Source organism: Neophocaena asiaeorientalis, unplaced genomic scaffold (assembly GCF_003031525.2).
Source record: "Neophocaena asiaeorientalis asiaeorientalis breed wild unplaced genomic scaffold, Neophocaena_asiaeorientalis_V1.1 scaffold723, whole genome shotgun sequence".
Classification (NCBI taxonomy): domain Eukaryota; kingdom Metazoa; phylum Chordata; class Mammalia; order Artiodactyla; family Phocoenidae; genus Neophocaena; species Neophocaena asiaeorientalis.
The window spans coordinates 1,044,011-1,054,398 of record NW_020171826.1 but is presented as its reverse complement, the minus strand read 5'-3'; positions in this window follow the sequence as shown (position 1 = coordinate 1,054,398).

The following is a 10,388-nucleotide window of genomic DNA, read 5'->3' as shown; positions in this document are numbered from 1 at the left end:
TTAGTTCTCAATTAGGCCTTGAACTACAACTTTCTTATATGCAAAAAAAAAAAAAAAAAAAAAAAAAAAAAAAGAAAGAAAGAGAAAATACTGCTACTACTAATAAAAACAATAACATTTTTTACTTTATAGTGTCCTAACCATACATATAAATTCAAAATAAAGGTTCATGAGATAAAAATAAAAAATATTACACTCATTATCCAAACCAAAAAAGTGAAACTAAGAGAACAGAGAAGCATTTAAATCATAAAAGTATAGGAACCTGGAGCTGGAACTAGCATTAAGGTTCCTCTAATTGAGCCCCACTTTAAAGATGAAGAAAAAAACTTGAAATAAATAATACGTATTATAGAAATTATTAAAATTCTGTCTTTGCTATAGAAACGCTAACAATGATTTCACTTATAAGAGAGGCTAAACTATCAATCGTTCCATAGGAGAGGTTAACCTGACTTATACTCGTTTGGGGAATTTTTTTTTTAAACACTTGTAGTTGCTGTGTCCTCTTCCTAGAAATATCCTTTTTAAGATACTTACATGACTCAACACCTTACCTCATTCATGTCCTTGCCCCAAAAATGTGGGCCTTCCCTGACCACCCATTCTAAAATAGCAACCTCTGTCACTTTCTATCCCTTTATTTTATTTTACTTTCTTTAAAATGTTTATCAAATCCTAACACCATAGTTTTGTCTGCCTGTGTATTTTCTATCTCCCCCCTAGAATGTAAGTTCATGATTTGTCTTACGACTGTATCCCTGGTGGCTTGCAACATTGCCTGGCACAGATTCAGCTCTCAGTAATTATATGCTGATTTACTAAATAGATGAGTTTTCTGAGCAGCTCATAAAGGTCACTAATAGTGCACTATTACCACTATCTCCATATCCCCTTATGCTTCAAGCACACAGCACACACACTAACAAGCACACTGGCACTCATATACAAGAATTTTGTCTTTATCAAATTCAGCAAACATTAAGTAGCAAGATTTCTACTAGGTTCTGTTCATTTGGGTACAGTATGTTGTGGAAGGGAAATGGGCTCAAGACAAGGTCTTCGCCTTCAGAGAACCCATTGCCTGGGTATATTGAAGGAGGAAAAAACTTCCTCTAATTGTTGACTATTTAACTTTATGGTGTTTGAAGACACAGAAATATAAACTATTATAGGATAATAACATATTGCCTTATGTTATCTTGAAAGGAGATCTGGAAAGGTTTCCACATGAAGTTCTGGAAGAGGTAAACGAACAAAATTTCAATCAGTAGAGAAAGACGGAGAAAAACATTCCAGATAGAGTAAACTATACAACGAATGACATAAGGGATGGGGATACAAGGCACGTGCAGAAATCATGTCCAGATTCCTAAAGGACTGAATATGTGGAGGCAAGTCCTCCGAACAAAATGTTGACATCATCCTTTGGCAATATTTGAATGCTGTTTGTAGGTGTTTGGAATTTATTTTCTTAGTAAAAGGAAGCCACTGATGGTTTTGCCTAGTGGAGAAACATTACACAATTTTGTAGTGTTTTTTTAATATCAGGCATCATTCTCAGACATTAGATATACATAATCTTGTTTAATCCTGTCAGTAAGTCTGAGACTAGACTGCGGAGTTGAGGAAGCAGATTCTCAGAAAAGATACATAACCTGAAAGGCTAAAACAGCTTATAAATGCAAGGAGTAGTTTTAAAACAGGTTTCCTGACTTGAGGTTCACAGTTTGTTCCATTCTACATACCCTGATTAAATCTCCAGTTTGAAACATTACTTTGGATACGTTATTTAAGACAGAGAAATAACAGTCTAGGTTTGGAGTTCATTTAGGAATTGTTTGCAAATAAAAGAAAAAAAAGAAATAATGAGAGCTTGGACTAGAATAGGGGAATGGAAATGAAAAGACAGATGGGATAGGGAGTGTGAGGTTATTACACAGACCACTGGACAACTGGTTATTTTCCCTCTGTGGGAGTTCAATTTTGAAGAAGGAAATAAAAGTAAATTGCATTTCATTATTATTTATTTATTTGGTCAACTACCTTAGGGGAAGAAAAATGAAAATAGCAGTAGAATGTAAAAGCAGGTGCCAAGAAAGACTTTGAAAAGAAATGGGCACTGTAATTTCTTTCCTTCTCTATTCTTCTTAAAAAAGATATAAAAGCTTTCAGTGTTTGTAGGTTTCCACATCCACCCACTTACACCTGTTCAGAAACATCTGTTTTCTTTGTATAATGGAAACTGCAACAAATAAAAAGGCAGCTAATAATAACATGGTGAAGAGAAAAACTTTTTGTTAGTTTCTTTAGTTTTATTTTGTTTTTTTCTAGGCTTAAAAGGGTAATTTTAAAAATAAAGTGTTTTTAGAACTAAACTGTGCATTATTGGTTAGACCTAGGCATGGATTTGGATTCCTAGTATTTCCTTATTTCTTAATGTAGTTAGTGTATTTATTATTTTCATATGGTTCAATAAACATGTATTTTGGGCATTTTATGTCATTGTTTAATTTATTAAGATTTGAATTATACATATATGTAGAAAGAGAGAGAACAAATTCCATTATGGCAGATTATAGTCAAAACTGCTAACATCTTTTATTTTAGAGCTGCAAAGACTCTAGCAGCTCTAAATAAATTGAAATCTAGCACAACAATGAATCTTAACAAGAAAATTTCTGGCTAAGAAAATGATCTGTTGGACCTAAGAAATAAGTGAAGGAGACAGCCATACAAAAAACAAGAGAGAGACCATTCCAGACAAAGTTAACAATGAGGGTAAAGATTCTGGAACCAGAATAAGCCTGAAATTTTCAATGGATAAAGTCCAGTGTGAATGAGGTGAAAGAAGCAGTGAGTGGGGACGTTGAAAAGGTCAACAGGAACAAGATGATGCTTACCTTGGGGGCCAAGGAGGAAATTTCTTTTTCTATTTACTGAAGAAATTCATTGAAATGTTTTATTCTAGTGAGTAACAAGTCCAATTTATATATATATATTTTTAACATCTTTATTGGAGTATAATTGCTTTACAACAGTGTGTTAGTTTCTCCTTTATAACAAAGTGAATCAGCTATACATGTACATATGTTCCCATATCTCCTCCCCCAATTTATGTTTTTGAAAGTTTACTATGATGACTCGGGGGATAATGAATGTAAGAGGCAGGAGTAGAAGCAAGGAGACCAATTAAAAGGCTTTTACAATAGTCCAGGTAGGAAATGACTGAAGTCTTGGACTGGAGCAATGGAGATGATGTCCAGTGCTCATATTTGGGATATACAGTGGAGGAATGAGTATATCTGATGATAAATTAGCATGGAGTTTATGTCCCTAAATTCATATTCAATTGGTCTACATTGCACAAAATTTCCTTTATGTTAGAGGAGCAAAAACTATTCTGTGATGGTTTAAATAATGATGTATTAAAATATAGTTTAAAAACTAGAATAGCATACACAATGATTTATAGTACCAAAATTTCCCTTAGATATTAACAGAATTTCCCTTAGATATTAACAAAGTCATTTTACCCAAAAAAGAACATTGACAATATAACACTTATACCAAACACAATTGCTCATTTACTGTTTATGTGATTTATTCCTTATAAAATATTCTCACTGTCTTATTATGTCATATATCTGCTTTTAACTCACTGAACTGCTATGTTATTTTAGCAGAGGTTTTTTTTTTAAGGAATGTGTCATATGTATGAATTTCAACAAAATTGGGTCATTATAAACACAGAAGTGTTTAAGAGTTAATTTATTTCCCATGTACGTTAGACTTTTGTTACGGGTTTCTCTGTGCATGAGTAAAATATAACTGAGCCATTTGATAGTAAACGTGGCTAATGCTTTTAAATGAAAGCCTATTCTCAATCTGCAGAAATGCCTATTTAGTTGGAATTATGTTTGCATTTTCTGCTGAAGTATGTTCAAATTCAAGTAGTGCTTGTGTAATGAAATAGTCTACATTAAGCTCTAATAATGGTTTGCTGTATGATCACCACAATGATAATGTGTGTAATTTATCACACCTGCCATTGAAGGCGCTCTAAGAATTTCACAGACAGCCCCTCATTAATCTATTTAGCTTCTTCTTGAAAGTTTCTAAAGCTGTTTAAGAAATTATGCAGCAACTATGGGAAAGAAAAAGGTTTTAAAGTAGTCAGTAAAAAAAAAAATTGAGCGAGGTACAGGGTCACAAAGATGATAAATTCTGAGTCAAACTGTCTGGAGAACTGTCACAGTCACAACTGTCACAAAAATTCCTGTTTTGTTAAATAGGGAAGTACCCTAAAATATTCAGATCAAAATTTTCATTTTAGAAGCTGTGCACCCCTGTTGATTTACTTACTCATCTGCCCTCCCTGGAGGTCTGAAGCACACTGAAGACCCAGAGGTCTTTCACTCTCAAACAAATCCTTGTGTTTCCCCAGTGCTGTAGAATTATATACTTAAAGATGATTTCCCATGTAACTAAAACGGATGCTATGTTTATGCATAATATACTTGGTATTCTAAAATATTCTGAAATTATTTATATTGTTTAATAATAAAGAATAAAGTGTATTCTGAATATATTAGTTAAGTTATATGTTCTTGGTTGGCATAAAATGTTAGGCTAGCTAGAATATTAACAGACAACAAGTAATTGTTCTTTAACTTTATGATCTATTCATATATGTATATTTATATCAGATTACTGATTTTTAAGCACTTACAGAACACTTTCATTTGACAGATGTTATATAATTTTACTAAAACTCTAACCCTAAATCAAAGATTTCTTCAAGGATAATAAATACCTTGCAAAAAATATTTCCAGGGATTGGATCAGGGAGGGATGAATAGGCAGAGCACAGAGGATTTACAGGGCAGTGAAAATACTCTGCATGATGCCATAATGATGGATACATACATGTCATTATACATGTGTCCAATCCACAGAATGTATAACACCAAGACTGAACCATATTATAAACTACATATTTGAAGTGATTACGATGTGTCAATGTAAGTTCATCAATTGTTATATATGTACCACTTTGGTGTGGGATATTGATAATGGGGGAGATTATGCATGTGTGAGGGCAGCATGCATATAGGAAATCTCTGTACCTTCCTCTCAGTTTTGCTGTGAACTTTAAACTGCTCTAAAAAATGAAGTATTAGGTGGCTGGGCCTGGAACCATTGGGCGTGTGCCAGAGGTTCATCTCCAATGAGAGTCCTCAGGGAAGTGGCCAGGTCATAGTCGAGGTGATGGACCACCTGCAGCATCTAGCACTGATGGACTTGGGCAGCCAAGAAGCATACGGCACAACTGGAGAAAGCCATTGCCTTTGTGGACCAGCTCCACCACAGATAACAGACAGAGTGGAGCCCACAGTGTCAGTACTGGAGGACAGTTGTCTATACTTGGGGTTCAACAATGTGGTGGAATGTACTGAAGAACTACTACAAATCTCCACATCGAGTTATGGAGGAGTATTCTGTGCTTCCCTCCCCATCCCAACCCTCCACCCCCGCAGGTAATATTTCTTTACCAAAGATGGATGAACAAGAGCCTATTTCACCCGGCTTAGTAGCTGTTCTGGGAAGGGGTACCCTGTTCAAAAGCGGAACACGTGAACAGGTGAAACAGGTGGAAGCACAAGGATAGTATTTTGATATTCTGAACACTAATGGTCCCAATTTCTTCAGTCACTTGAAAAAAAGTTGATGGTTAAGTATTTTTTTAGTAATTAACTCTTCTGAAGACAGAATTGGGAAAGATATAGCCAAAACAAGGCAAAGAATTCCTGATGCTAATGGAAATAAAGGATATTGCCAGTTTCCAAAGAAACAGATTGAGTATTTACTCTCAGGCTATTCAGTATGGAAGATGTTATCCCCATTATCTCATCCCCCAAAGACTGTCTACCAAACTGCACATAAGTGAATTTTTCTATTTATGTAACTGTTAGACTTTGCATCTGATCCCTATGGGACAACCTGAGTTGTCCTTTTTAGTTGCTCTTTCTGTCCACCTAAGCAGCCTTTTATCTTTTTTTTTTCCCGTTGCGGAGCACAGGCTCCAGACGTGCAGGCTCAGCGGCCATGGCTCACGGGCCCAGCCGCTCCGCGGCATGTGGGATCATCCCGGACTGGGGCACGAACCCGTGTCCCCTGCATCGGCAGGCAGACTCTCAACCACTGCGCCACCAGGGAAGCCCCCAGCCTTTTATCTTTAACAAACACACTTGAATATTTTCCTGGGTACCCATTTTGTTCCCAGCAGAGGGAACCTTCTGCTAAGGTCTGAAAAGTGTTTGAAGTAGACTAAAGCTTGGAAACTCCCGACCTAGAACCATCCACCATCTCACAAAGTGATTATATGCAAAAAGGATACTAGCCACACATACAGTTTCTCTTTCTGAAAAGAATTTATCATCGAAATAGCCCTGGGATAGCTAACAATACTCTACTGTATATTAAAAATTTGCTAAGAGGGTAGATCTTATGTTAAGTGTTCTTACCAGATAAAAACAATAACAAAGTAGGGGGGGAAACTTTGGGAGGTGATAGATATGTTCATGGCCTTGATGGCGGTCATGGTTTCATGGGGATATACTTAACCTCAAATTCATTCAGTTGTAAACATTAGATAAATACATCTTTTTACATATCAATTATACTTTAATAGTGTTCTTTAAAATAAAGTTGAAAAACAAATTTTCAGATATAATGAGGATAAAAATAAATTAAAATTCACCTTGATTTAAGAAAACAAATTTCAAAAACAGACATAGTTTATATTTACAAAAATAATTCTCGTAACGAAAAGATATTTTACTCTACGAAAACATTCAATATAGAATTTGTATAGACGTCACTTCAGATATCCCTGTTTAAACTGCATAGTTTGTGTAGAAATATTATTTAAAGCTCATATAATAGGAAATAGTTTATACTGGGAAAATATTCCAATTCTTTTCTACAAGTAATATGTTTGGAGTTGAGAAGCTGCAAAGCTTTGTGAGGAAGGAGTAGCAAGCAGGTGTAGCCAATTAATTATGTAAATGTCAAATCAAGCATCCATCTATAGGTGGAATAGGTCAGGCAGAATAAAATGTCCTCTTAATTAGATAGAAAAGGACAGTCCCATTTGGAAGTGGCATATGTAGACACAGCTGCCTTTCTGAATGAATGGAATCAGAGCACCTAGCTGAATTTAAAAATGATGCTGTTTACACCTGTCTCAGTTTTAACACAAAGCATGCCCTCCTTATTTTCTGTGGATATCAGAATCAACTGCAGAAGAAAGTGTACAAAATAACTCAAAACTTAAATAATTCTTGGGAGTGTCTACAAGCCTGAGGATATTTTATCCCAAAGAATATTAATTGTGAAGAAAATATTTAACATATATTTCTGTAGACATCACTTTGTATGTTAAAATTTAGCCACTTTATCATGAGGTTATCAAAAAATAATTTTTACTATGAAACATTACATTACAGGTAGGATTGAGTCCACCAGGTACTCCTTGCATCCCATTGCCCTCCTTTTCAAAAGGTCTTAAATAGGCTTTATGTTGCATGTGTCAGTACCATTCATAGTCACATACATTTGCCTCCTATATTTTGCTTTCACTGAGAAAAAATTGTATTATTTTGTATGCTTTAAGCTTTATATAAATGCTATCATGCCATGCACATTTTTTGCAACTTGTTTCTTTGCCATGATCTTATGTTCTTTGAACTTCACCTTTGTTGATATATGTAAATAGAGTTCATTTATTTAAATTGCCCTGTAGTATATCACATTATGGATATATTGTAATTTATTCACCCATTCAGCTGTTGATGAACATTCAGATGATTTTCTAGCATGATACAACAATGTTCTCTTCTGTTTCTGTCTTTTTAATAACATGCATATTACTCTGGAAATGCTTTCAGGTCTCTAACTTTACTAGAAATTGTTAAATTTATCTAAATGTATCTACCAGTATATGCTCCATCAAAGGAATTATCATTTGTTTAGTTTCATTCTTAACTGAATATATTACTGTTAGGTTTTATATGTATGCATGATATAGCTAAAATGTTCTCTTGGTAAGTATAAATTATTCTAGGAAGCATGAGCGTCTTTCCATATTACTTGACCAGTTAGTTATTTCCTGAAATGAACTTTAACCATACTTTCATAGATTGTCTTCTTCTTTCTTCTAGATTTCTAATATGTAAATGTACTCTGGGTAAAACGTAGAGTGACAAAAAAAGCTAACAGATTTGCAGGAATAATATACAGAAGTTTGCAAATCTTTAGTGACGAATGTGATAAAACCTTTTAAAAATACAATTAATAAAACCAAAATATATGGAAAGATATTTATACATACTATATGAAAGACTAAGCATCATAAAACTGACAATTTTCCACAGAGAAATCTATCAACTTAATGTAATTCCAATCAAAATCAAAATAGTACTTTTTGATAATCTGATTCTGACATTCATATTAAATATAAAGAATCAAAATAGAGCAAGGAACATTTTGCAGAAGAAGAACAAGCTGGAAGGTATATCAGCCACATGTGAGCATCACTCTGGATTCCCTGTGCCTCCGGGGCTTTTGTCTTATCCAGCTCTGAGACATCTGCATCTCACCACGTATGTGCTCCAACCTGACCATGCCTCAGCTCATACATTCGCTACATCCTTTTTGCCTCCTGCCTCAGAGTTTCCCTGTTCACAACAAGTCATAGGACTCTGTTCAGCCTCAAAACACAGACAACCTGAACGGTCATGAGAATAAATGACTCATGAATAAATCAAGTCTCTTTCCCCCACTGCATGGACTGTCTGAGATTCAATGTATACGGCTTATTTGAAGACAGTCCAGCAAACAGTTACACTAAAGAGCTCACCCTCCTAGCCTTCCCTCACTCCACTTGTCCCTCATTTCTCCTCCCAGGAATGCACTCCCTAATAAAGTTGTAGTACATAAGCTTTCTATCTTAGGCTTTGCTTCTTGGGAATTGCAGAATAAGACAGAGGAATTTACCTATAAGGTAGCCAGGGTTACCATAAAGCTGTGGTTATTAAGACAATTTGACATCGGTATAGGGGATGACAAATGGACCACAGGGACAGACTAGAGTGACTCATAACAAATTCACACACACAAAGGAACAATAACTGACATAGGGACATTATAAATTACTGGGGAAAAGATGTACGACCCAACAAATTGTGATAAAGCAATTGTTTACTATTATTGACCTAAAACGAAAAGACTGCTAGTCATTTCTTCTTTAAAAATGAGCTTAGGACTTCTCTGGTGGTGCAGTGGTTAAGAAACCACCTGCCAATGCAGGGGACATGGGTTCGAGCACTGGTCCGGGAAGATCCACATGCCACAGAGCAACTAAGCCCATGTGCCACAACTACTGAGCCTGCGCTCTAGAGCCCTCGAGCCACAACTACTGAGTCCACGTGCCACAAATGTTGAAGCCCGCGCTGAGCAACTAAGCCCATGTGCCACAACTACTGAGCCTGCACTCTAGAGCCCGCGAGCCACAACTACTGAGTCCACGTGCCACAAATATTGAAGCCCGCACACTTAGAGCCCATGCTCCGCAACAAAGAGAAGCCACCGCAATGAGAAGTTCGCGCACTGCAACCAAGACCCAGTGCAGCCAAAAATTAATTAATGAATGAATTTTTTTTCAAATATTGAAGCCCGCACACTTAGAGCCCATGCTCCGCAACAAAGAGAAGCCACCGCAATGAGAAGTTCGCACACTGCAACGAAGACCCAGTGCAGCCAAAAATTAATTAATTAATGAATTTTTAAAAAAAAAGCTTATTCAGGATCAGCAAAGAATTGCAATTCAGGGTCTGCAACCATGGTGAGCCATGTACAAAACAGAGAGGAGAATTATTTTACTGAGGGGAAAAGGAAGTCAGGAGGGCTATAGTAAACAAAGAGTCCATGGCTTTTAATTGGCTGAGTTGGGCCTGTCTCTCATTGGTTAGGTCTTGCCAAGCAAGAAGAGGGAGTATTTTCCTCCTTGTTGGACTCTGCTATCATGGTAGGGCATGAGAGCTTTCCTTTCTGCCTCTAGGCCCTATTGATATGCATCATCTCAACTAATACTCAAAACAATCTTATTTAAGGGTAATGCAGATGAGCAAACTGTGATTCAGTAATTTTTCAATAGTCATGATGCTAGTAAGTGAGAAAACTAGAATTCAAACATAAGTCTGTTGTATCCAAGGCCAAATATAATAGGAGACCAACCTTTGCTATCCATCATGTGGTAGTTTATTTGAAATGTAAGAGAAAATATAGAGCGTCACAAAACTGCCTGACTATACCTGTAAACCTAT